Source organism: Schistocerca cancellata, unplaced genomic scaffold (genome assembly GCF_023864275.1).
Source record: "Schistocerca cancellata isolate TAMUIC-IGC-003103 unplaced genomic scaffold, iqSchCanc2.1 HiC_scaffold_630, whole genome shotgun sequence".
NCBI classification, from domain to species: domain Eukaryota; kingdom Metazoa; phylum Arthropoda; class Insecta; order Orthoptera; family Acrididae; genus Schistocerca; species Schistocerca cancellata.
Window position 1 is genome coordinate 133,461 of NW_026046641.1, and position 22,532 is coordinate 155,992.

The 22,532-nt window shown below is 49.3% G+C and overlaps 29 non-coding genes across 29 annotated transcripts; 14 read left to right on the top strand and 15 right to left on the bottom strand.

Moving 5' to 3' along the window:
• Nucleotides 1-156: 156 nt before the first annotated feature.
• Nucleotides 157-228, bottom strand: Trnap-ugg (transfer RNA proline (anticodon UGG)). Its single transcript has one exon. It is a non-coding gene; the product is annotated as a tRNA-Pro (tRNA).
• Nucleotides 229-1,728: 1,500 nt separating this feature from the next.
• Trnav-aac (transfer RNA valine (anticodon AAC)) lies at nt 1,729-1,801 on the top strand. The gene has a single exon. It is a non-coding gene; the product is annotated as a tRNA-Val (tRNA).
• A 208-nt stretch (nt 1,802-2,009) lies between these two features.
• Nucleotides 2,010-2,081, bottom strand: Trnap-cgg (transfer RNA proline (anticodon CGG)). The gene has a single exon. It is a non-coding gene; the product is annotated as a tRNA-Pro (tRNA).
• Nucleotides 2,082-2,315: 234 nt separating this feature from the next.
• Trnav-uac (transfer RNA valine (anticodon UAC)) lies at nt 2,316-2,388 on the top strand. Its single transcript has one exon. It is a non-coding gene; the product is annotated as a tRNA-Val (tRNA).
• Nucleotides 2,389-3,024: 636 nt separating this feature from the next.
• Nucleotides 3,025-3,096, bottom strand: Trnap-ugg (transfer RNA proline (anticodon UGG)). Its single transcript has one exon. It is a non-coding gene; the product is annotated as a tRNA-Pro (tRNA).
• A 1,500-nt stretch (nt 3,097-4,596) lies between these two features.
• On the top strand, nt 4,597-4,669 carry Trnav-aac (transfer RNA valine (anticodon AAC)). Its single transcript has one exon. It is a non-coding gene; the product is annotated as a tRNA-Val (tRNA).
• Nucleotides 4,670-4,877: 208 nt separating this feature from the next.
• Nucleotides 4,878-4,949, bottom strand: Trnap-cgg (transfer RNA proline (anticodon CGG)). Its single transcript has one exon. It is a non-coding gene; the product is annotated as a tRNA-Pro (tRNA).
• A 234-nt stretch (nt 4,950-5,183) lies between these two features.
• Nucleotides 5,184-5,256, top strand: Trnav-uac (transfer RNA valine (anticodon UAC)). The gene has a single exon. It is a non-coding gene; the product is annotated as a tRNA-Val (tRNA).
• A 636-nt stretch (nt 5,257-5,892) lies between these two features.
• On the bottom strand, nt 5,893-5,964 carry Trnap-ugg (transfer RNA proline (anticodon UGG)). The gene has a single exon. It is a non-coding gene; the product is annotated as a tRNA-Pro (tRNA).
• A 1,499-nt stretch (nt 5,965-7,463) lies between these two features.
• Nucleotides 7,464-7,536, top strand: Trnav-aac (transfer RNA valine (anticodon AAC)). Its single transcript has one exon. It is a non-coding gene; the product is annotated as a tRNA-Val (tRNA).
• Nucleotides 7,537-7,744: 208 nt separating this feature from the next.
• On the bottom strand, nt 7,745-7,816 carry Trnap-cgg (transfer RNA proline (anticodon CGG)). Its single transcript has one exon. It is a non-coding gene; the product is annotated as a tRNA-Pro (tRNA).
• A 234-nt stretch (nt 7,817-8,050) lies between these two features.
• Nucleotides 8,051-8,123, top strand: Trnav-uac (transfer RNA valine (anticodon UAC)). The gene has a single exon. It is a non-coding gene; the product is annotated as a tRNA-Val (tRNA).
• A 636-nt stretch (nt 8,124-8,759) lies between these two features.
• On the bottom strand, nt 8,760-8,831 carry Trnap-ugg (transfer RNA proline (anticodon UGG)). Its single transcript has one exon. It is a non-coding gene; the product is annotated as a tRNA-Pro (tRNA).
• Nucleotides 8,832-10,331: 1,500 nt separating this feature from the next.
• Trnav-aac (transfer RNA valine (anticodon AAC)) lies at nt 10,332-10,404 on the top strand. Its single transcript has one exon. It is a non-coding gene; the product is annotated as a tRNA-Val (tRNA).
• A 436-nt stretch (nt 10,405-10,840) lies between these two features.
• On the bottom strand, nt 10,841-10,912 carry Trnap-cgg (transfer RNA proline (anticodon CGG)). Its single transcript has one exon. It is a non-coding gene; the product is annotated as a tRNA-Pro (tRNA).
• A 234-nt stretch (nt 10,913-11,146) lies between these two features.
• Trnav-uac (transfer RNA valine (anticodon UAC)) lies at nt 11,147-11,219 on the top strand. The gene has a single exon. It is a non-coding gene; the product is annotated as a tRNA-Val (tRNA).
• A 636-nt stretch (nt 11,220-11,855) lies between these two features.
• Nucleotides 11,856-11,927, bottom strand: Trnap-ugg (transfer RNA proline (anticodon UGG)). Its single transcript has one exon. It is a non-coding gene; the product is annotated as a tRNA-Pro (tRNA).
• A 1,500-nt stretch (nt 11,928-13,427) lies between these two features.
• On the top strand, nt 13,428-13,500 carry Trnav-aac (transfer RNA valine (anticodon AAC)). Its single transcript has one exon. It is a non-coding gene; the product is annotated as a tRNA-Val (tRNA).
• Nucleotides 13,501-13,936: 436 nt separating this feature from the next.
• Trnap-cgg (transfer RNA proline (anticodon CGG)) lies at nt 13,937-14,008 on the bottom strand. The gene has a single exon. It is a non-coding gene; the product is annotated as a tRNA-Pro (tRNA).
• Nucleotides 14,009-14,242: 234 nt separating this feature from the next.
• Trnav-uac (transfer RNA valine (anticodon UAC)) lies at nt 14,243-14,315 on the top strand. The gene has a single exon. It is a non-coding gene; the product is annotated as a tRNA-Val (tRNA).
• Nucleotides 14,316-14,951: 636 nt separating this feature from the next.
• Trnap-ugg (transfer RNA proline (anticodon UGG)) lies at nt 14,952-15,023 on the bottom strand. Its single transcript has one exon. It is a non-coding gene; the product is annotated as a tRNA-Pro (tRNA).
• A 1,500-nt stretch (nt 15,024-16,523) lies between these two features.
• Nucleotides 16,524-16,596, top strand: Trnav-aac (transfer RNA valine (anticodon AAC)). Its single transcript has one exon. It is a non-coding gene; the product is annotated as a tRNA-Val (tRNA).
• Nucleotides 16,597-17,033: 437 nt separating this feature from the next.
• Trnap-cgg (transfer RNA proline (anticodon CGG)) lies at nt 17,034-17,105 on the bottom strand. Its single transcript has one exon. It is a non-coding gene; the product is annotated as a tRNA-Pro (tRNA).
• A 234-nt stretch (nt 17,106-17,339) lies between these two features.
• Trnav-uac (transfer RNA valine (anticodon UAC)) lies at nt 17,340-17,412 on the top strand. Its single transcript has one exon. It is a non-coding gene; the product is annotated as a tRNA-Val (tRNA).
• Nucleotides 17,413-18,050: 638 nt separating this feature from the next.
• Nucleotides 18,051-18,122, bottom strand: Trnap-ugg (transfer RNA proline (anticodon UGG)). Its single transcript has one exon. It is a non-coding gene; the product is annotated as a tRNA-Pro (tRNA).
• A 1,502-nt stretch (nt 18,123-19,624) lies between these two features.
• On the top strand, nt 19,625-19,697 carry Trnav-aac (transfer RNA valine (anticodon AAC)). The gene has a single exon. It is a non-coding gene; the product is annotated as a tRNA-Val (tRNA).
• Nucleotides 19,698-20,133: 436 nt separating this feature from the next.
• On the bottom strand, nt 20,134-20,205 carry Trnap-cgg (transfer RNA proline (anticodon CGG)). The gene has a single exon. It is a non-coding gene; the product is annotated as a tRNA-Pro (tRNA).
• Nucleotides 20,206-20,439: 234 nt separating this feature from the next.
• Nucleotides 20,440-20,512, top strand: Trnav-uac (transfer RNA valine (anticodon UAC)). Its single transcript has one exon. It is a non-coding gene; the product is annotated as a tRNA-Val (tRNA).
• Nucleotides 20,513-21,148: 636 nt separating this feature from the next.
• Trnap-ugg (transfer RNA proline (anticodon UGG)) lies at nt 21,149-21,220 on the bottom strand. The gene has a single exon. It is a non-coding gene; the product is annotated as a tRNA-Pro (tRNA).
• Between the last annotated feature and the right edge of the window lie 1,312 nt (nt 21,221-22,532).

Sequence of the window (22,532 nt, forward strand, 5' to 3'; positions counted from 1 at the left end):
CCATGTAATTTACTGGTGTCAGATTCTTGCCATATCAAACGGTCCCTTCATCACCGTAGTGCTACACAAAGCGTGCTGCGGCAGGCATCTATTCTTCATTGCAGAGCTGCAAACGTGGGTGAGCTCCACCTACTCTTCAGCACGGTCAAAACGGTAGGGCTCGTCCGGGATTTGAACCCGGGACCTCCTGCACCCAAAGCAGGAATCATACCCCTAGACCAACGAGCCACCTGCCAGTAGCAATGAAGCTAATCCCAAGCAGTCCAGCTCCGAGGAACACTAACTTCCATGTAAATCAGAAACAAAAGCGCTTTCTGAAGGCAGCGCTCACCACTGATGGGAAGAATATGAAAGGCAATGAATATAGAGTGAATAATTTCATCGCGCTCTGCAGATGAACAGACGGTGGTGTTTCACTTTCGTCATGTGCTTTCTCAGTGTCAAGGGAAGGCAAATGCACTAAACAAAAGAACATCGGGAATCCGAAACACCAACTCATAACGAAAAGATTGCGGAATATACTGCAAGCAAAACTTCCAGAAGACCACTCCTGAAGGCGTCGGTGCCTTAACAATTATTCCGTGCAGCAATGATCATCTAGGAAGAGCCAACTGTACGTGTCGCTCCACCACACAACTTTTTTTGATATTGTTTTACCTAAATTTCCATTACCTCTTCGTTACAAGAATACTGATGGTTTTCACCTGATCTGCTTCGTCCAGCAGCGATAGTAGTAAGTAAATCGACGACAGTTTCATTAAAAGTAGGTCAGACACAGAAATCGGAGTTACGTGTAGCTCATGTTATTACGCTTTCAAATGCAGTTCTCCGGCTGGGAGTAGTGGCGTACTCCTGTAATCCAAGCGTCTGGGAGGCCGTTGTTGTGGAAGAGATCTGGGAACAACTACAGATTCGGCCGTTTCATCAGCTCAGGAACGACCGCGACGCCTTCATCGAGCTCTGCAGATTGACCAGATAGCAGTGCGGAATTTTCGGCTAGTGGTGGCTCGGGGTTAAGAGAAGTCGAGAGCAGTGAGCAAAACTACATCGGGAAACCGAAACAGACGACTCATAACGAAAAGATTGCGGAATGTACTGCAAAAGCAAAACTTCGAGAAGACGAACTCTGAAGCCGTCGGTGCCTTAACAATCATTCCGTGCAGCAACGATAATCTGGCGAGAGCGAGGCGTGGGTGTCGCTCGACCACACAACACATTTTATATAATGTTCTACTTATTCTAAACTTGCGTTTCCAGATCATCAGTGAAATACTGTGTGATTTACACCTGGTTTCCTTCTTCCAAAAGCGATATTAAGAAGTGCATCGACTGCAGCGTCATTGACGGTCGTGGGTCCGGGCGCCGGCGCGCCAGCGGTGGCCTGTCGGAGCTGCTGGTGCCTCCATGTAGAGCTACCGCTGAGCCCAGGCTCCTCGCCGCTAACGAAGTGATTGCTTTTGGTGACATCATTTGCAATAGCGACTGCGCGAATTGACGGTACCTCGTATGGAAAGAATGAGAAGCTGATGCTGCTGAGGACTCGGCCGCGAGCATTTCCGACGACTTCTTGGGCTCTCATTCGTGATGGCATTCAGACAGGCAAGGGTGCTGTCGATTGTTGCATACGAATGCGAAATACCTGCATTGTGCGTTTCCGCAAAGTGATTTTTACGCCAAAGTTGCGATCGTCCTACAAGTTGTGTCAGATGTGGAGCACAGAGCGTAGCAGTTTCCGTGGTGTAGCGGTTATCACGTCTGCCTAACACGCAGAAGGTCCCCGGTTAGATTCCGGGCGGAAACACTTTTTCGTCGCACTCAACAAGACCCTTGCTACAATCTCTACTGTGACCATTTAAATCAATTTCAAACGGCCCACCACCAGGGCTCAGATGATACATGAAACTCTTTCAGAACCGGCTACTTGGTTTTTGTGCTTACCTGGAGGGCTGGAAATGCGCGGAACAGCCGCCGGCATGACGGTAGTTGCCACACGTTTGCACAAAACGCAAGGGCTCGTCCGGGATTTGAACCCGGGACCTCCTGCACCCGAAGCAGGAATCATACCCCTAGACCAACGAGCCTGTTCGTAGCGTCTAAGCGCTGCACATGACTGACGCCTCCGTTCTTGGTATCACCATGCAGAGCTGCCGCTCACCCAGCGTTTTCCCTGGCTGTTGCGGTTTGATTGTTTTCATCGATGTCTTTTACAATAGCAACTTCTAGAATCGGAGGGAGCTCGTAGGCGATGCCTTTGCTTACGCAGGAAAAATCTGTTGCCACTACGGGTTTCTAGGCAGAACAGCCGAAGAGCCGTCGTTTCCGTGGTGTAGCGGTTATCACGTCTGCTTTACACGCAGAAGGTCCCCGGTTCGATCCCGGGCGGAAACACGACTTTTTTTAAACCCCTTTTCGGATTCCATTTCCGAGATAACGTCACGTCTGCGTATGCATGGATAATAAATGTCGTGTGCTACACGGATATCGCTTCATTTTACTGTCAAATGCTCTTGCTCCCATAGTGTACCGGTATTCAGTAACTCAGAACGCTCGTAGCTCCATTCTGGCCGGCAAAGTTTATAATCCATTTCTTCAGGACTACTTCAAGTGCGCTTCATACTGGCTTTCCTGAGCTCACTGCACTCGCCTTGTCACAGCTCCGTTGAAGTGTGAACGTAACTAATAGTGAGAAACTCTTAACTACGCTCAGTCTTGTATCCCACCCTTTGGTTGTTGTCGTCGCTAACCAGATGAAGGTAGACTGCTCCACGATTGAGGTTCGTCTCCACTCACGGTGCACATGTTCTGCAAAGACAACCTTTGTTTTCCGTTGCATGCAAGATTACTGTCGGCTCTTCTACAGCAATCGACCCATGTAATTTACTGGTGTCAGATTCTTGCCATATCAAACGGTCCCTTCATCACCGTAGTGCTACACAAAGCGTGCTGCGGCAGGCATCTATTCTTCATTGCAGAGCTGCAAACGTGGGTGAGCTCCACCTACTCTTCAGCACGGTCAAAACGGTAGGGCTCGTCCGGGATTTGAACCCGGGACCTCCTGCACCCAAAGCAGGAATCATACCCCTAGACCAACGAGCCACCTGCCAGTAGCAATGAAGCTAATCCCAAGCAGTCCAGCTCCGAGGAACACTAACTTCCATGTAAATCAGAAACAAAAGCGCTTTCTGAAGGCAGCGCTCACCACTGATGGGAAGAATATGAAAGGCAATGAATATAGAGTGAATAATTTCATCGCGCTCTGCAGATGAACAGACGGTGGTGTTTCACTTTCGTCATGTGCTTTCTCAGTGTCAAGGGAAGGCAAATGCACTAAACAAAAGAACATCGGGAATCCGAAACACCAACTCATAACGAAAAGATTGCGGAATATACTGCAAGCAAAACTTCCAGAAGACCACTCCTGAAGGCGTCGGTGCCTTAACAATTATTCCGTGCAGCAATGATCATCTAGGAAGAGCCAACTGTACGTGTCGCTCCACCACACAACTTTTTTTGATATTGTTTTACCTAAATTTCCATTACCTCTTCGTTACAAGAATACTGATGGTTTTCACCTGATCTGCTTCGTCCAGCAGCGATAGTAGTAAGTAAATCGACGACAGTTTCATTAAAAGTAGGTCAGACACAGAAATCGGAGTTACGTGTAGCTCATGTTATTACGCTTTCAAATGCAGTTCTCCGGCTGGGAGTAGTGGCGTACTCCTGTAATCCAAGCGTCTGGGAGGCCGTTGTTGTGGAAGAGATCTGGGAACAACTACAGATTCGGCCGTTTCATCAGCTCAGGAACGACCGCGACGCCTTCATCGAGCTCTGCAGATTGACCAGATAGCAGTGCGGAATTTTCGGCTAGTGGTGGCTCGGGGTTAAGAGAAGTCGAGAGCAGTGAGCAAAACTACATCGGGAAACCGAAACAGACGACTCATAACGAAAAGATTGCGGAATGTACTGCAAAAGCAAAACTTCGAGAAGACGAACTCTGAAGCCGTCGGTGCCTTAACAATCATTCCGTGCAGCAACGATAATCTGGCGAGAGCGAGGCGTGGGTGTCGCTCGACCACACAACACATTTTATATAATGTTCTACTTATTCTAAACTTGCGTTTCCAGATCATCAGTGAAATACTGTGTGATTTACACCTGGTTTCCTTCTTCCAAAAGCGATATTAAGAAGTGCATCGACTGCAGCGTCATTGACGGTCGTGGGTCCGGGCGCCGGCGCGCCAGCGGTGGCCTGTCGGAGCTGCTGGTGCCTCCATGTAGAGCTACCGCTGAGCCCGGGCTCCTCGCCGCTAACGAAGTGATTGCTTTTGGTGACATCATTTGCAATAGCGACTGCGCGAATTGACGGTACCTCGTATGGAAAGAATGAGAAGCTGATGCTGCTGAGGACTCGGCCGCGAGCATTTCCGACGACTTCTTGGGCTCTCATTCGTGATGGCATTCAGACAGGCAAGGGTGCTGTCGATTGTTGCATACGAATGCGAAATACCTGCATTGTGCGTTTCCGCAAAGTGATTTTTACGCCAAAGTTGCGATCGTCCTACAAGTTGTGTCAGATGTGGAGCACAGAGCGTAGCAGTTTCCGTGGTGTAGCGGTTATCACGTCTGCCTAACACGCAGAAGGTCCCCGGTTAGATTCCGGGCGGAAACACTTTTTCGTCGCACTCAACAAGACCCTTGCTACAATCTCTACTGTGACCATTTAAATCAATTTCAAACGGCCCACCACCAGGGCTCAGATGATACATGAAACTCTTTCAGAACCGGCTACTTGGTTTTTGTGCTTACCTGGAGGGCTGGAAATGCGCGGAACAGCCGCCGGCATGACGGTAGTTGCCACACGTTTGCACAAAACGCAAGGGCTCGTCCGGGATTTGAACCCGGGACCTCCTGCACCCGAAGCAGGAATCATACCCCTAGACCAACGAGCCTGTTCGTAGCGTCTAAGCGCTGCACATGACTGACGCCTCCGTTCTTGGTATCACCATGCAGAGCTGCCGCTCACCCAGCGTTTTCCCTGGCTGTTGCGGTTTGATTGTTTTCATCGATGTCTTTTACAATAGCAACTTCTAGAATCGGAGGGAGCTCGTAGGCGATGCCTTTGCTTACGCAGGAAAAATCTGTTGCCACTACGGGTTTCTAGGCAGAACAGCCGAAGAGCCGTCGTTTCCGTGGTGTAGCGGTTATCACGTCTGCTTTACACGCAGAAGGTCCCCGGTTCGATCCCGGGCGGAAACACGACTTTTTTTAAACCCCTTTTCGGATTCCATTTCCGAGATAACGTCACGTCTGCGTATGCATGGATAATAAATGTCGTGTGCTACACGGATATCGCTTCATTTTACTGTCAAATGCTCTTGCTCCCATAGTGTACCGGTATTCAGTAACTCAGAACGCTCGTAGCTCCATTCTGGCCGGCAAAGTTTATAATCCATTTCTTCAGGACTACTTCAAGTGCGCTTCATACTGGCTTTCCTGAGCTCACTGCACTCGCCTTGTCACAGCTCCGTTGAAGTGTGAACGTAACTAATAGTGAGAAACTCTTAACTACGCTCAGTCTTGTATCCCACCCTTTGGTTGTTGTCGTCGCTAACCAGATGAAGGTAGACTGCTCCACGATTGAGGTTCGTCTCCACTCACGGTGCACATGTTCTGCAAAGACAACCTTTGTTTTCCGTTGCATGCAAGATTACTGTCGGCTCTTCTACAGCAATCGACCCATGTAATTTACTGGTGTCAGATTCTTGCCATATCAAACGGTCCCTTCATCACCGTAGTGCTACACAAAGCGTGCTGCGGCAGGCATCTATTCTTCATTGCAGAGCTGCAAACGTGGGTGAGCTCCACCTACTCTTCAGCACGGTCAAAACGGTAGGGCTCGTCCGGGATTTGAACCCGGGACCTCCTGCACCCAAAGCAGGAATCATACCCCTAGACCAACGAGCCACCTGCCAGTAGCAATGAAGCTAATCCCAAGCAGTCCAGCTCCGAGGAACACTAACTTCCATGTAAATCAGAAACAAAAGCGCTTTCTGAAGGCAGCGCTCACCACTGATGGGAAGAATATGAAAGGCAATGAATATAGAGTGAATAATTTCATCGCGCTCTGCAGATGAACAGACGGTGGTGTTTCACTTTCGTCATGTGCTTTCTCAGTGTCAAGGGAAGGCAAATGCACTAAACAAAAGAACATCGGGAATCCGAAACACCAACTCATAACGAAAAGATTGCGGAATATACTGCAAGCAAAACTTCCAGAAGACCACTCCTGAAGGCGTCGGTGCCTTAACAATTATTCCGTGCAGCAATGATCATCTAGGAAGAGCCAACTGTACGTGTCGCTCCACCACACAACTTTTTTGATATTGTTTTACCTAAATTTCCATTACCTCTTCGTTACAAGAATACTGATGGTTTTCACCTGATCTGCTTCGTCCAGCAGCGATAGTAGTAAGTAAATCGACGACAGTTTCATTAAAAGTAGGTCAGACACAGAAATCGGAGTTACGTGTAGCTCATGTTATTACGCTTTCAAATGCAGTTCTCCGGCTGGGAGTAGTGGCGTACTCCTGTAATCCAAGCGTCTGGGAGGCCGTTGTTGTGGAAGAGATCTGGGAACAACTACAGATTCGGCCGTTTCATCAGCTCAGGAACGACCGCGACGCCTTCATCGAGCTCTGCAGATTGACCAGATAGCAGTGCGGAATTTTCGGCTAGTGGTGGCTCGGGGTTAAGAGAAGTCGAGAGCAGTGAGCAAAACTACATCGGGAAACCGAAACAGACGACTCATAACGAAAAGATTGCGGAATGTACTGCAAAAGCAAAACTTCGAGAAGACGAACTCTGAAGCCGTCGGTGCCTTAACAATCATTCCGTGCAGCAACGATAATCTGGCGAGAGCGAGGCGTGGGTGTCGCTCGACCACACAAAACATTTTATATAATGTTCTACTTATTCTAAACTTGCGTTTCCAGATCATCAGTGAAATACTGTGTGATTTACACCTGGTTTCCTTCTTCCAAAAGCGATATTAAGAAGTGCATCGACTGCAGCGTCATTGACGGTCGTGGGTCCGGGCGCCGGCGCGCCAGCGGTGGCCTGTCGGAGCTGCTGGTGCCTCCATGTAGAGCTACCGCTGAGCCCAGGCTCCTCGCCGCTAACGAAGTGATTGCTTTTGGTGACATCATTTGCAATAGCGACTGCGCGAATTGACGGTACCTCGTATGGAAAGAATGAGAAGCTGATGCTGCTGAGGACTCGGCCGCGAGCATTTCCGACGACTTCTTGGGCTCTCATTCGTGATGGCATTCAGACAGGCAAGGGTGCTGTCGATTGTTGCATACGAATGCGAAATACCTGCATTGTGCGTTTCCGCAAAGTGATTTTTACGCCAAAGTTGCGATCGTCCTACAAGTTGTGTCAGATGTGGAGCACAGAGCGTAGCAGTTTCCGTGGTGTAGCGGTTATCACGTCTGCCTAACACGCAGAAGGTCCCCGGTTAGATTCCGGGCGGAAACACTTTTTCGTCGCACTCAACAAGACCCTTGCTACAATCTCTACTGTGACCATTTAAATCAATTTCAAACGGCCCACCACCAGGGCTCAGATGATACATGAAACTCTTTCAGAACCGGCTACTTGGTTTTTGTGCTTACCTGGAGGGCTGGAAATGCGCGGAACAGCCGCCGGCATGACGGTAGTTGCCACACGTTTGCACAAAACGCAAGGGCTCGTCCGGGATTTGAACCCGGGACCTCCTGCACCCGAAGCAGGAATCATACCCCTAGACCAACGAGCCTGTTCGTAGCGTCTAAGCGCTGCACATGACTGACGCCTCCGTTCTTGGTATCACCATGCAGAGCTGCCGCTCACCCAGCGTTTTCCCTGGCTGTTGCGGTTTGATTGTTTTCATCGATGTCTTTTACAATAGCAACTTCTAGAATCGGAGGGAGCTCGTAGGCGATGCCTTTGCTTACGCAGGAAAAATCTGTTGCCACTACGGGTTTCTAGGCAGAACAGCCGAAGAGCCGTCGTTTCCGTGGTGTAGCGGTTATCACGTCTGCTTTACACGCAGAAGGTCCCCGGTTCGATCCCGGGCGGAAACACGACTTTTTTTAAACCCCTTTTCGGATTCCATTTCCGAGATAACGTCACGTCTGCGTATGCATGGATAATAAATGTCGTGTGCTACACGGATATCGCTTCATTTTACTGTCAAATGCTCTTGCTCCCATAGTGTACCGGTATTCAGTAACTCAGAACGCTCGTAGCTCCATTCTGGCCGGCAAAGTTTATAATCCATTTCTTCAGGACTACTTCAAGTGCGCTTCATACTGGCTTTCCTGAGCTCACTGCACTCGCCTTGTCACAGCTCCGTTGAAGTGTGAACGTAACTAATAGTGAGAAACTCTTAACTACGCTCAGTCTTGTATCCCACCCTTTGGTTGTTGTCGTCGCTAACCAGATGAAGGTAGACTGCTCCACGATTGAGGTTCGTCTCCACTCACGGTGCACATGTTCTGCAAAGACAACCTTTGTTTTCCGTTGCATGCAAGATTACTGTCGGCTCTTCTACAGCAATCGACCCATGTAATTTACTGGTGTCAGATTCTTGCCATATCAAACGGTCCCTTCATCACCGTAGTGCTACACAAAGCGTGCTGCGGCAGGCATCTATTCTTCATTGCAGAGCTGCAAACGTGGGTGAGCTCCACCTACTCTTCAGCACGGTCAAAACGGTAGGGCTCGTCCGGGATTTGAACCCGGGACCTCCTGCACCCAAAGCAGGAATCATACCCCTAGACCAACGAGCCACCTGCCAGTAGCAATGAAGCTAATCCCAAGCAGTCCAGCTCCGAGGAACACTAACTTCCATGTAAATCAGAAACAAAAGCGCTTTCTGAAGGCAGCGCTCACCACTGATGGGAAGAATATGAAAGGCAATGAATATAGAGTGAATAATTTCATCGCGCTCTGCAGATGAACAGACGGTGGTGTTTCACTTTCGTCATGTGCTTTCTCAGTGTCAAGGGAAGGCAAATGCACTAAACAAAAGAACATCGGGAATCCGAAACACCAACTCATAACGAAAAGATTGCGGAATATACTGCAAGCAAAACTTCCAGAAGACCACTCCTGAAGGCGTCGGTGCCTTAACAATTATTCCGTGCAGCAATGATCATCTAGGAAGAGCCAACTGTACGTGTCGCTCCACCACACAACTTTTTTTGATATTGTTTTACCTAAATTTCCATTACCTCTTCGTTACAAGAATACTGATGGTTTTCACCTGATCTGCTTCGTCCAGCAGCGATAGTAGTAAGTAAATCGACGACAGTTTCATTAAAAGTAGGTCAGACACAGAAATCGGAGTTACGTGTAGCTCATGTTATTACGCTTTCAAATGCAGTTCTCCGGCTGGGAGTAGTGGCGTACTCCTGTAATCCAAGCGTCTGGGAGGCCGTTGTTGTGGAAGAGATCTGGGAACAACTACAGATTCGGCCGTTTCATCAGCTCAGGAACGACCGCGACGCCTTCATCGAGCTCTGCAGATTGACCAGATAGCAGTGCGGAATTTTCGGCTAGTGGTGGCTCGGGGTTAAGAGAAGTCGAGAGCAGTGAGCAAAACTACATCGGGAAACCGAAACAGACGACTCATAACGAAAAGATTGCGGAATGTACTGCAAAAGCAAAACTTCGAGAAGACGAACTCTGAAGCCGTCGGTGCCTTGACAATCATTCCGTGCAGCAACGATAATCTGGCGAGAGCGAGGCGTGGGTGTCGCTCGACCACACAACACATTTTATATAATGTTCTACTTATTCTAAACTTGCGTTTCCAGATCATCAGTGAAATACTGTGTGATTTACACCTGGTTTCCTTCTTCCAAAAGCGATATTAAGAAGTGCATCGACTGCAGCGTCATTGACGGTCGTGGGTCCGGGCGCCGGCGCGCCAGCGGTGGCCTGTCGGAGCTGCTGGTGCCTCCATGTAGAGCTACCGCTGAGCCCGGGCTCCTCGCCGCTAACGAAGTGATTGCTTTTGGTGACATCATTTGCAATAGCGACTGCGCGAATTGACGGTACCTCGTATGGAAAGAATGAGAAGCTGATGCTGCTGAGGACTCGGCCGCGAGCATTTCCGACGACTTCTTGGGCTCTCATTCGTGATGGCATTCAGACAGGCAAGGGTGCTGTCGATTGTTGCATACGAATGCGAAATACCTGCATTGTGCGTTTCCGCAAAGTGATTTTTACGCCAAAGTTGCGATCGTCCTACAAGTTGTGTCAGATGTGGAGCACAGAGCGTAGCAGTTTCCGTGGTGTAGCGGTTATCACGTCTGCCTAACACGCAGAAGGTCCCCGGTTAGATTCCGGGCGGAAACACTTTTTCGTCGCACTCAACAAGACCCTTGCTACAATCTCTACTGTGACCATTTAAATCAATTTCAAACGGCCCACCACCAGGGCTCAGATGATACATGAAACTCTTTCAGAACCGGCTACTTGGTTTTTGTGCTTACCTGGAGGGCTGGAAATGCGCGGAACAGCCGCCGGCATGACGGTAGTTGCCTAACACGCAGAAGGTCCCCGGTTAGATTCCGGGCGGAAACACTTTTTCGTCGCACTCAACAAGACCCTTGCTACAATCTCTACTGTGACCATTTAAATCAATTTCAAACGGCCCACCACCAGGGCTCAGATGATACATGAAACTCTTTCAGAACCGGCTACTTGGTTTTTGTGCTTACCTGGAGGGCTGGAAATGCGCGGAACAGCCGCCGGCATGACGGTAGTTGCCACACGTTTGCACAAAACGCAAGGGCTCGTCCGGGATTTGAACCCGGGACCTCCTGCACCCGAAGCAGGAATCATACCCCTAGACCAACGAGCCTGTTCGTAGCGTCTAAGCGCTGCACATGACTGACGCCTCCGTTCTTGGTATCACCATGCAGAGCTGCCGCTCACCCAGCGTTTTCCCTGGCTGTTGCGGTTTGATTGTTTTCATCGATGTCTTTTACAATAGCAACTTCTAGAATCGGAGGGAGCTCGTAGGCGATGCCTTTGCTTACGCAGGAAAAATCTGTTGCCACTACGGGTTTCTAGGCAGAACAGCCGAAGAGCCGTCGTTTCCGTGGTGTAGCGGTTATCACGTCTGCTTTACACGCAGAAGGTCCCCGGTTCGATCCCGGGCGGAAACACGACTTTTTTTAAACCCCTTTTCGGATTCCATTTCCGAGATAACGTCACGTCTGCGTATGCATGGATAATAAATGTCGTGTGCTACACGGATATCGCTTCATTTTACTGTCAAATGCTCTTGCTCCCATAGTGTACCGGTATTCAGTAACTCAGAACGCTCGTAGCTCCATTCTGGCCGGCAAAGTTTATAATCCATTTCTTCAGGACTACTTCAAGTGCGCTTCATACTGGCTTTCCTGAGCTCACTGCACTCGCCTTGTCACAGCTCCGTTGAAGTGTGAACGTAACTAATAGTGAGAAACTCTTAACTACGCTCAGTCTTGTATCCCACCCTTTGGTTGTTGTCGTCGCTAACCAGATGAAGGTAGACTGCTCCACGATTGAGGTTCGTCTCCACTCACGGTGCACATGTTCTGCAAAGACAACCTTTGTTTTCCGTTGCATGCAAGATTACTGTCGGCTCTTCTACAGCAATCGACCCATGTAATTTACTGGTGTCAGATTCTTGCCATATCAAACGGTCCCTTCATCACCGTAGTGCTACACAAAGCGTGCTGCGGCAGGCATCTATTCTTCATTGCAGAGCTGCAAACGTGGGTGAGCTCCACCTACTCTTCAGCACGGTCAAAACGGTAGGGCTCGTCCGGGATTTGAACCCGGGACCTCCTGCACCCAAAGCAGGAATCATACCCCTAGACCAACGAGCCACCTGCCAGTAGCAATGAAGCTAATCCCAAGCAGTCCAGCTCCGAGGAACACTAACTTCCATGTAAATCAGAAACAAAAGCGCTTTCTGAAGGCAGCGCTCACCACTGATGGGAAGAATATGAAAGGCAATGAATATAGAGTGAATAATTTCATCGCGCTCTGCAGATGAACAGACGGTGGTGTTTCACTTTCGTCATGTGCTTTCTCAGTGTCAAGGGAAGGCAAATGCACTAAACAAAAGAACATCGGGAATCCGAAACACCAACTCATAACGAAAAGATTGCGGAATATACTGCAAGCAAAACTTCCAGAAGACCACTCCTGAAGGCGTCGGTGCCTTAACAATTATTCCGTGCAGCAATGATCATCTAGGAAGAGCCAACTGTACGTGTCGCTCCACCACACAACTTTTTTTGATATTGTTTTACCTAAATTTCCATTACCTCTTCGTTACAAGAATACTGATGGTTTTCACCTGATCTGCTTCGTCCAGCAGCGATAGTAGTAAGTAAATCGACGACAGTTTCATTAAAAGTAGGTCAGACACAGAAATCGGAGTTACGTGTAGCTCATGTTATTACGCTTTCAAATGCAGTTCTCCGGCTGGGAGTAGTGGCGTACTCCTGTAATCCAAGCGTCTGGGAGGCCGTTGTTGTGGAAGAGATCTGGGAACAACTACAGATTCGGCCGTTTCATCAGCTCAGGAACGACCGCGACGCCTTCATCGAGCTCTGCAGATTGACCAGATAGCAGTGCGGAATTTTCGGCTAGTGGTGGCTCGGGGTTAAGAGAAGTCGAGAGCAGTGAGCAAAACTACATCGGGAAACCGAAACAGACGACTCATAACGAAAAGATTGCGGAATGTACTGCAAAAGCAAAACTTCGAGAAGACGAACTCTGAAGCCGTCGGTGCCTTGACAATCATTCCGTGCAGCAACGATAATCTGGCGAGAGCGAGGCGTGGGTGTCGCTCGACCACACAACACATTTTATATAATGTTCTACTTATTCTAAACTTGCGTTTCCAGATCATCAGTGAAATACTGTGTGATTTACACCTGGTTTCCTTCTTCCAAAAGCGATATTAAGAAGTGCATCGACTGCAGCGTCATTGACGGTCGTGGGTCCGGGCGCCGGCGCGCCAGCGGTGGCCTGTCGGAGCTGCTGGTGCCTCCATGTAGAGCTACCGCTGAGCCCGGGCTCCTCGCCGCTAACGAAGTGATTGCTTTTGGTGACATCATTTGCAATAGCGACTGCGCGAATTGACGGTACCTCGTATGGAAAGAATGAGAAGCTGATGCTGCTGAGGACTCGGCCGCGAGCATTTCCGACGACTTCTTGGGCTCTCATTCGTGATGGCATTCAGACAGGCAAGGGTGCTGTCGATTGTTGCATACGAATGCGAAATACCTGCATTGTGCGTTTCCGCAAAGTGATTTTTACGCCAAAGTTGCGATCGTCCTACAAGTTGTGTCAGATGTGGAGCACAGAGCGTAGCAGTTTCCGTGGTGTAGCGGTTATCACGTCTGCCTAACACGCAGAAGGTCCCCGGTTAGATTCCGGGCGGAAACACTTTTTCGTCGCACTCAACAAGACCCTTGCTACAATCTCTACTGTGACCATTTAAATCAATTTCAAACGGCCCACCACCAGGGCTCAGATGATACATGAAACTCTTTCAGAACCGGCTACTTGGTTTTTGTGCTTACCTGGAGGGCTGGAAATGCGCGGAACAGCCGCCGGCATGACGGTAGTTGCCTAACACGCAGAAGGTCCCCGGTTAGATTCCGGGCGGAAACACTTTTTCGTCGCACTCAACAAGACCCTTGCTACAATCTCTACTGTGACCATTTAAATCAATTTCAAACGGCCCACCACCAGGGCTCAGATGATACATGAAACTCTTTCAGAACCGGCTACTTGGTTTTTGTGCTTACCTGGAGGGCTGGAAATGCGCGGAACAGCCGCCGGCATGACGGTAGTTGCCACACGTTTGCACAAAACGCAAGGGCTCGTCCGGGATTTGAACCCGGGACCTCCTGCACCCGAAGCAGGAATCATACCCCTAGACCAACGAGCCTGTTCGTAGCGTCTAAGCGCTGCACATGACTGACGCCTCCGTTCTTGGTATCACCATGCAGAGCTGCCGCTCACCCAGCGTTTTCCCTGGCTGTTGCGGTTTGATTGTTTTCATCGATGTCTTTTACAATAGCAACTTCTAGAATCGGAGGGAGCTCGTAGGCGATGCCTTTGCTTACGCAGGAAAAATCTGTTGCCACTACGGGTTTCTAGGCAGAACAGCCGAAGAGCCGTCGTTTCCGTGGTGTAGCGGTTATCACGTCTGCTTTACACGCAGAAGGTCCCCGGTTCGATCCCGGGCGGAAACACGACTTTTTTTAAACCCCTTTTCGGATTCCATTTCCGAGATAACGTCACGTCTGCGTATGCATGGATAATAAATGTCGTGTGCTACACGGATATCGCTTCATTTTACTGTCAAATGCTCTTGCTCCCATAGTGTACCGGTATTCAGTAACTCAGAACGCTCGTAGCTCCATTCTGGCCGGCAAAGTTTATAATCCATTTCTTCAGGACTACTTCAAGTGCGCTTCATACTGGCTTTCCTGAGCTCACTGCACTCGCCTTGTCACAGCTCCGTTGAAGTGTGAACGTAACTAATAGTGAGAAACTCTTAACTACGCTCAGTCTTGTATCCCACCCTTTGGTTGTTGTCGTCGCTAACCAGATGAAGGTAGACTGCTCCACGATTGAGGTTCGTCTCCACTCACGGTGCACATGTTCTGCAAAGACAACCTTTGTTTTCCGTTGCATGCAAGATTACTGTCGGCTCTTCTACAGCAATCGACCCATGTAATTTACTGGTGTCAGATTCTTGCCATATCAAACGGTCCCTTCATCACCGTAGTGCTACACAAAGCGTGCTGCGGCAGGCATCTATTCTTCATTGCAGAGCTGCAAACGTGGGTGAGCTCCACCTACTCTTCAGCACGGTCAAAACGGTAGGGCTCGTCCGGGATTTGAACCCGGGACCTCCTGCACCCAAAGCAGGAATCATACCCCTAGACCAACGAGCCACCTGCCAGTAGCAATGAAGCTAATCCCAAGCAGTCCAGCTCCGAGGAACACTAACTTCCATGTAAATCAGAAACAAAAGCGCTTTCTGAAGGCAGCGCTCACCACTGATGGGAAGAATATGAAAGGCAATGAATATAGAGTGAATAATTTCATCGCGCTCTGCAGATGAACAGACGGTGGTGTTTCACTTTCGTCATGTGCTTTCTCAGTGTCAAGGGAAGGCAAATGCACTAAACAAAAGAACATCGGGAATCCGAAACACCAACTCATAACGAAAAGATTGCGGAATATACTGCAAGCAAAACTTCCAGAAGACCACTCCTGAAGGCGTCGGTGCCTTAACAATTATTGCGTGCAGCAATGATCATCTAGGAAGAGCCAACTGTACGTGTCGCTCCACCACACAACTTTTTTTGATATTGTTTTACCTAAATTTCCATTACCTCTTCGTTACAAGAATACTGATGGTTTTCACCTGATCTGCTTCGTCCAGCAGCGATAGTAGTAAGTAAATCGACGACAGTTTCATTAAAAGTAGGTCAGACACAGAAATCGGAGTTACGTGTAGCTCATGTTATTACGCTTTCAAATGCAGTTCTCCGGCTGGGAGTAGTGGCGTACTCCTGTAATCCAAGCGTCTGGGAGGCCGTTGTTGTGGAAGAGATCTGGGAACAACTACAGATTCGGCCGTTTCATCAGCTCAGGAACGACCGCGACGCCTTCATCGAGCTCTGCAGATTGACCAGATAGCAGTGCGGAATTTTCGGCTAGTGGTGGCTCGGGGTTAAGAGAAGTCGAGAGCAGTGAGCAAAACTACATCGGGAAACCGAAACAGACGACTCATAACGAAAAGATTGCGGAATGTACTGCAAAAGCAAAACTTCGAGAAGACGAACTCTGAAGCCGTCGGTGCCTTGACAATCATTCCGTGCAGCAACGATAATCTGGCGAGAGCGAGGCGTGGGTGTCGCTCGACCACACAACACATTTTATATAATGTTCTACTTATTCTAAACTTGCGTTTCCAGATCATCAGTGAAATACTGTGTGATTTACACCTGGTTTCCTTCTTCCAAAAGCGATATTAAGAAGTGCATCGACTGCAGCGTCATTGACGGTCGTGGGTCCGGGCGCCGGCGCGCCAGCGGTGGCCTGTCGGAGCTGCTGGTGCCTCCATGTAGAGCTACCGCTGAGCCCGGGCTCCTCGCCGCTAACGAAGTGATTGCTTTTGGTGACATCATTTGCAATAGCGACTGCGCGAATTGACGGTACCTCGTATGGAAAGAATGAGAAGCTGATGCTGCTGAGGACTCGGCCGCGAGCATTTCCGACGACTTCTTGGGCTCTCATTCGTGATGGCATTCAGACAGGCAAGGGTGCTGTCGATTGTTGCATACGAATGCGAAATACCTGCATTGTGCGTTTCCGCAAAGTGATTTTTACGCCAAAGTTGCGATCGTCCTACAAGTTGTGTCAGATGTGGAGCACAGAGCGTAGCAGTTTCCGTGGTGTAGCGGTTATCACGTCTGCCTAACACGCAGAAGGTCCCCGGTTAGATTCCGGGCGGAAACACTTTTTCGTCGCACTCAACAAGACCCTTGCTACAATCTCTACTGTGACCATTTAAATCAATTTCAAACGGCCCACCACCAGGGCTCAGATGATACATGAAACTCTTTCAGAACCGGCTACTTGGTTTTTGTGCTTACCTGGAGGGCTGGAAATGCGCGGAACAGCCGCCGGCATGACGGTAGTTGCCTAACACGCAGAAGGTCCCCGGTTAGATTCCGGGCGGAAACACTTTTTCGTCGCACTCAACAAGACCCTTGCTACAATCTCTACTGTGACCATTTAAATCAATTTCAAACGGCCCACCACCAGGGCTCAGATGATACATGAAACTCTTTCAGAACCGGCTACTTGGTTTTTGTGCTTACCTGGAGGGCTGGAAATGCCGCGGAACAGCCGCCGGCATGACGGTAGTTGCCACACGTTTGCACAAAACGCAAGGGCTCGTCCGGGATTTGAACCCGGGACCTCCTGCACCCGAAGCAGGAATCATACCCCTAGACCAACGAGCCTGTTCGTAGCGTCTAAGCGCTGCACATGACTGACGCCTCCGTTCTTGGTATCACCATGCAGAGCTGCCGCTCACCCAGCGTTTTCCCTGGCTGTTGCGGTTTGATTGTTTTCATCGATGTCTTTTACAATAGCAACTTCTAGAATCGGAGGGAGCTCGTAGGCGATGCCTTTGCTTACGCAGGAAAAATCTGTTGCCACTACGGGTTTCTAGGCAGAACAGCCGAAGAGCCGTCGTTTCCGTGGTGTAGCGGTTATCACGTCTGCTTTACACGCAGAAGGTCCCCGGTTCGATCCCGGGCGGAAACACGACTTTTTTTAAACCCCTTTTCGGATTCCATTTCCGAGATAACGTCACGTCTGCGTATGCATGGATAATAAATGTCGTGTGCTACACGGATATCGCTTCATTTTACTGTCAAATGCTCTTGCTCCCATAGTGTACCGGTATTCAGTAACTCAGAACGCTCGTAGCTCCATTCTGGCCGGCAAAGTTTATAATCCATTTCTTCAGGACTACTTCAAGTGCGCTTCATACTGGCTTTCCTGAGCTCACTGCACTCGCCTTGTCACAGCTCCGTTGAAGTGTGAACGTAACTAATAGTGAGAAACTCTTAACTACGCTCAGTCTTGTATCCCACCCTTTGGTTGTTGTCGTCGCTAACCAGATGAAGGTAGACTGCTCCACGATTGAGGTTCGTCTCCACTCACGGTGCACATGTTCTGCAAAGACAACCTTTGTTTTCCGTTGCATGCAAGATTACTGTCGGCTCTTCTACAGCAATCGACCCATGTAATTTACTGGTGTCAGATTCTTGCCATATCAAACGGTGCCCCTTCATCACCGTAGTGCTACACAAAGCGTGCTGCGGCAGGCATCTATTCTTCATTGCAGAGCTGCAAACGTGGGTGAGCTCCACCTACTCTTCAGCACGGTCAAAACGGTAGGGCTCGTCCGGGATTTGAACCCGGGACCTCCTGCACCCAAAGCAGGAATCATACCCCTAGACCAACGAGCCACCTGCCAGTAGCAATGAAGCTAATCCCAAGCAGTCCAGCTCCGAGGAACACTAACTTCCATGTAAATCAGAAACAAAAGCGCTTTCTGAAGGCAGCGCTCACCACTGATGGGAAGAATATGAAAGGCAATGAATATAGAGTGAATAATTTCATCGCGCTCTGCAGATGAACAGACGGTGGTGTTTCACTTTCGTCATGTGCTTTCTCAGTGTCAAGGGAAGGCAAATGCACTAAACAAAAGAACATCGGGAATCCGAAACACCAACTCATAACGAAAAGATTGCGGAATATACTGCAAGCAAAACTTCCAGAAGACCACTCCTGAAGGGCGTCGGTGCCTTAACAATTATTGCGTGCAGCAATGATCATCTAGGAAGAGCCAACTGTACGTGTCGCTCCACCACACAACTTTTTTTGATATTGTTTTACCTAAATTTCCATTACCTCTTCGTTACAAGAATACTGATGGTTTTCACCTGATCTGCTTCGTCCCAGCAGCGATAGTAGTAAGTAAATCGACGACAGTTTCATTAAAAGTAGGTCAGACACAGAAATCGGAGTTACGTGTAGCTCATGTTATTACGCTTTCAAATGCAGTTCTCCGGCTGGGAGTAGTGGCGTACTCCTGTAATCCAAGCGTCTGGGAGGCCGTTGTTGTGGAAGAGATCTGGGAACAACTACAGATTCGGCCGTTTCATCAGCTCAGGAACGACCGCGACGCCTTCATCGAGCTCTGCAGATTGACCAGATAGCAGTGCGGAATTTTCGGCTAGTGGTGGCTCGGGGTTAAGAGAAGTCGAGAGCAGTGAGCAAAACTACATCGGGAAACCGAAACAGACGACTCATAACGAAAAGATTGCGGAATGTACTGCAAAAGCAAAACTTCGAGAAGACGAACTCTGAAGCCGTCGGTGCCTTGACAATCATTCCGTGCAGCAACGATAATCTGGCGAGAGCGAGGCGTGGGTGTCGCTCGACCACACAACACATTTTATATAATGTTCTACTTATTCTAAACTTGCGTTTCCAGATCATCAGTGAAATACTGTGTGATTTACACCTGGTTTCCTTCTTCCAAAAGCGATATTAAGAAGTGCATCGACTGCAGCGTCATTGACGGTCGTGGGTCCGGGCGCCGGCGCGCCAGCGGTGGCCTGTCGGAGCTGCTGGTGCCTCCATGTAGAGCTACCGCTGAGCCCGGGCTCCTCGCCGCTAACGAAGTGATTGCTTTTGGTGACATCATTTGCAATAGCGACTGCGCGAATTGACGGTACCTCGTATGGAAAGAATGAGAAGCTGATGCTGCTGAGGACTCGGCCGCGAGCATTTCCGACGACTTCTTGGGCTCTCATTCGTGATGGCATTCAGACAGGCAAGGGTGCTGTCGATTGTTGCATACGAATGCGAAATACCTGCATTGTGCGTTTCCGCAAAGTGATTTTTACGCCAAAGTTGCGATCGTCCTACAAGTTGTGTCAGATGTGGAGCACAGAGCGTAGCAGTTTCCGTGGTGTAGCGGTTATCACGTCTGCCTAACACGCAGAAGGTCCCCGGTTAGATTCCGGGCGGAAACACTTTTTCGTCGCACTCAACAAGACCCTTGCTACAATCTCTACTGTGACCATTTAAATCAATTTCAAACGGCCCACCACCAGGGCTCAGATGATACATGAAACTCTTTCAGAACCGGCTACTTGGTTTTTGTGCTTACCTGGAGGGCTGGAAATGCGCGGAACAGCCGCCGGCATGACGGTAGTTGCCTAACACGCAGAAGGTCCCCGGTTAGATTCCGGGCGGAAACACTTTTTCGTCGCACTCAACAAGACCCTTGCTACAATCTCTACTGTGACCATTTAAATCAATTTCAAACGGCCCACCACCAGGGCTCAGATGATACATGAAACTCTTTCAGAACCGGCTACTTGGTTTTTGTGCTTACCTGGAGGGCTGGAAATGCGCGGAACAGCCGCCGGCATGACGGTAGTTGCCACACGTTTGCACAAAACGCAAGGGCTCGTCCGGGATTTGAACCCGGGACCTCCTGCACCCGAAGCAGGAATCATACCCCTAGACCAACGAGCCTGTTCGTAGCGTCTAAGCGCTGCACATGACTGACGCCTCCGTTCTTGGTATCACCATGCAGAGCTGCCGCTCACCCAGCGTTTTCCCTGGCTGTTGCGGTTTGATTGTTTTCATCGATGTCTTTTACAATAGCAACTTCTAGAATCGGAGGGAGCTCGTAGGCGATGCCTTTGCTTACGCAGGAAAAATCTGTTGCCACTACGGGTTTCTAGGCAGAACAGCCGAAGAGCCGTCGTTTCCGTGGTGTAGCGGTTATCACGTCTGCTTTACACGCAGAAGGTCCCCGGTTCGATCCCGGGCGGAAACACGACTTTTTTTAAACCCCTTTTCGGATTCCATTTCCGAGATAACGTCACGTCTGCGTATGCATGGATAATAAATGTCGTGTGCTACACGGATATCGCTTCATTTTACTGTCAAATGCTCTTGCTCCCATAGTGTACCGGTATTCAGTAACTCAGAACGCTCGTAGCTCCATTCTGGCCGGCAAAGTTTATAATCCATTTCTTCAGGACTACTTCAAGTGCGCTTCATACTGGCTTTCCTGAGCTCACTGCACTCGCCTTGTCACAGCTCCGTTGAAGTGTGAACGTAACTAATAGTGAGAAACTCTTAACTACGCTCAGTCTTGTATCCCACCCTTTGGTTGTTGTCGTCGCTAACCAGATGAAGGTAGACTGCTCCACGATTGAGGTTCGTCTCCACTCACGGTGCACATGTTCTGCAAAGACAACCTTTGTTTTCCGTTGCATGCAAGATTACTGTCGGCTCTTCTACAGCAATCGACCCATGTAATTTACTGGTGTCAGATTCTTGCCATATCAAACGGTCCCTTCATCACCGTAGTGCTACACAAAGCGTGCTGCGGCAGGCATCTATTCTTCATTGCAGAGCTGCAAACGTGGGTGAGCTCCACCTACTCTTCAGCACGGTCAAAACGGTAGGGCTCGTCCGGGATTTGAACCCGGGACCTCCTGCACCCAAAGCAGGAATCATACCCCTAGACCAACGAGCCACCTGCCAGTAGCAATGAAGCTAATCCCAAGCAGTCCAGCTCCGAGGAACACTAACTTCCATGTAAATCAGAAACAAAAGCGCTTTCTGAAGGCAGCGCTCACCACTGATGGGAAGAATATGAAAGGCAATGAATATAGAGTGAATAATTTCATCGCGCTCTGCAGATGAACAGACGGTGGTGTTTCACTTTCGTCATGTGCTTTCTCAGTGTCAAGGGAAGGCAAATGCACTAAACAAAAGAACATCGGGAATCCGAAACACCAACTCATAACGAAAAGATTGCGGAATATACTGCAAGCAAAACTTCCAGAAGACCACTCCTGAAGGCGTCGGTGCCTTAACAATTATTGCGTGCAGCAATGATCATCTAGGAAGAGCCAACTGTACGTGTCGCTCCACCACACAACTTTTTTTGATATTGTTTTACCTAAATTTCCATTACCTCTTCGTTACAAGAATACTGATGGTTTTCACCTGATCTGCTTCGTCCAGCAGCGATAGTAGTAAGTAAATCGACGACAGTTTCATTAAAAGTAGGTCAGACACAGAAATCGGAGTTACGTGTAGCTCATGTTATTACGCTTTCAAATGCAGTTCTCCGGCTGGGAGTAGTGGCGTACTCCTGTAATCCAAGCGTCTGGGAGGCCGTTGTTGTGGAAGAGATCTGGGAACAACTACAGATTCGGCCGTTTCATCAGCTCAGGAACGACCGCGACGCCTTCATCGAGCTCTGCAGATTGACCAGATAGCAGTGCGGAATTTTCGGCTAGTGGTGGCTCGGGGTTAAGAGAAGTCGAGAGCAGTGAGCAAAACTACATCGGGAAACCGAAACAGACGACTCATAACGAAAAGATTGCGGAATGTACTGCAAAAGCAAAACTTCGAGAAGATACGAACTCTGAAGCCGTCGGTGCCTTGACAATCATTCCGTGCAGCAACGATAATCTGGCGAGAGCGAGGCGTGGGTGTCGCTCGACCACACAACACATTTTATATAATGTTCTACTTATTCTAAACTTGCGTTTCCAGATCATCAGTGAAATACTGTGTGATTTACACCTGGTTTCCTTCTTCCAAAAGCGATATTAAGAAGTGCATCGACTGCAGCGTCATTGACGGTCGTGGGTCCGGGCGCCGGCGCGCCAGCGGTGGCCTGTCGGAGCTGCTGGTGCCTCCATGTAGAGCTACCGCTGAGCCCGGGCTCCTCGCCGCTAACGAAGTGATTGCTTTTGGTGACATCATTTGCAATAGCGACTGCGCGAATTGACGGTACCTCGTATGGAAAGAATGAGAAGCTGATGCTGCTGAGG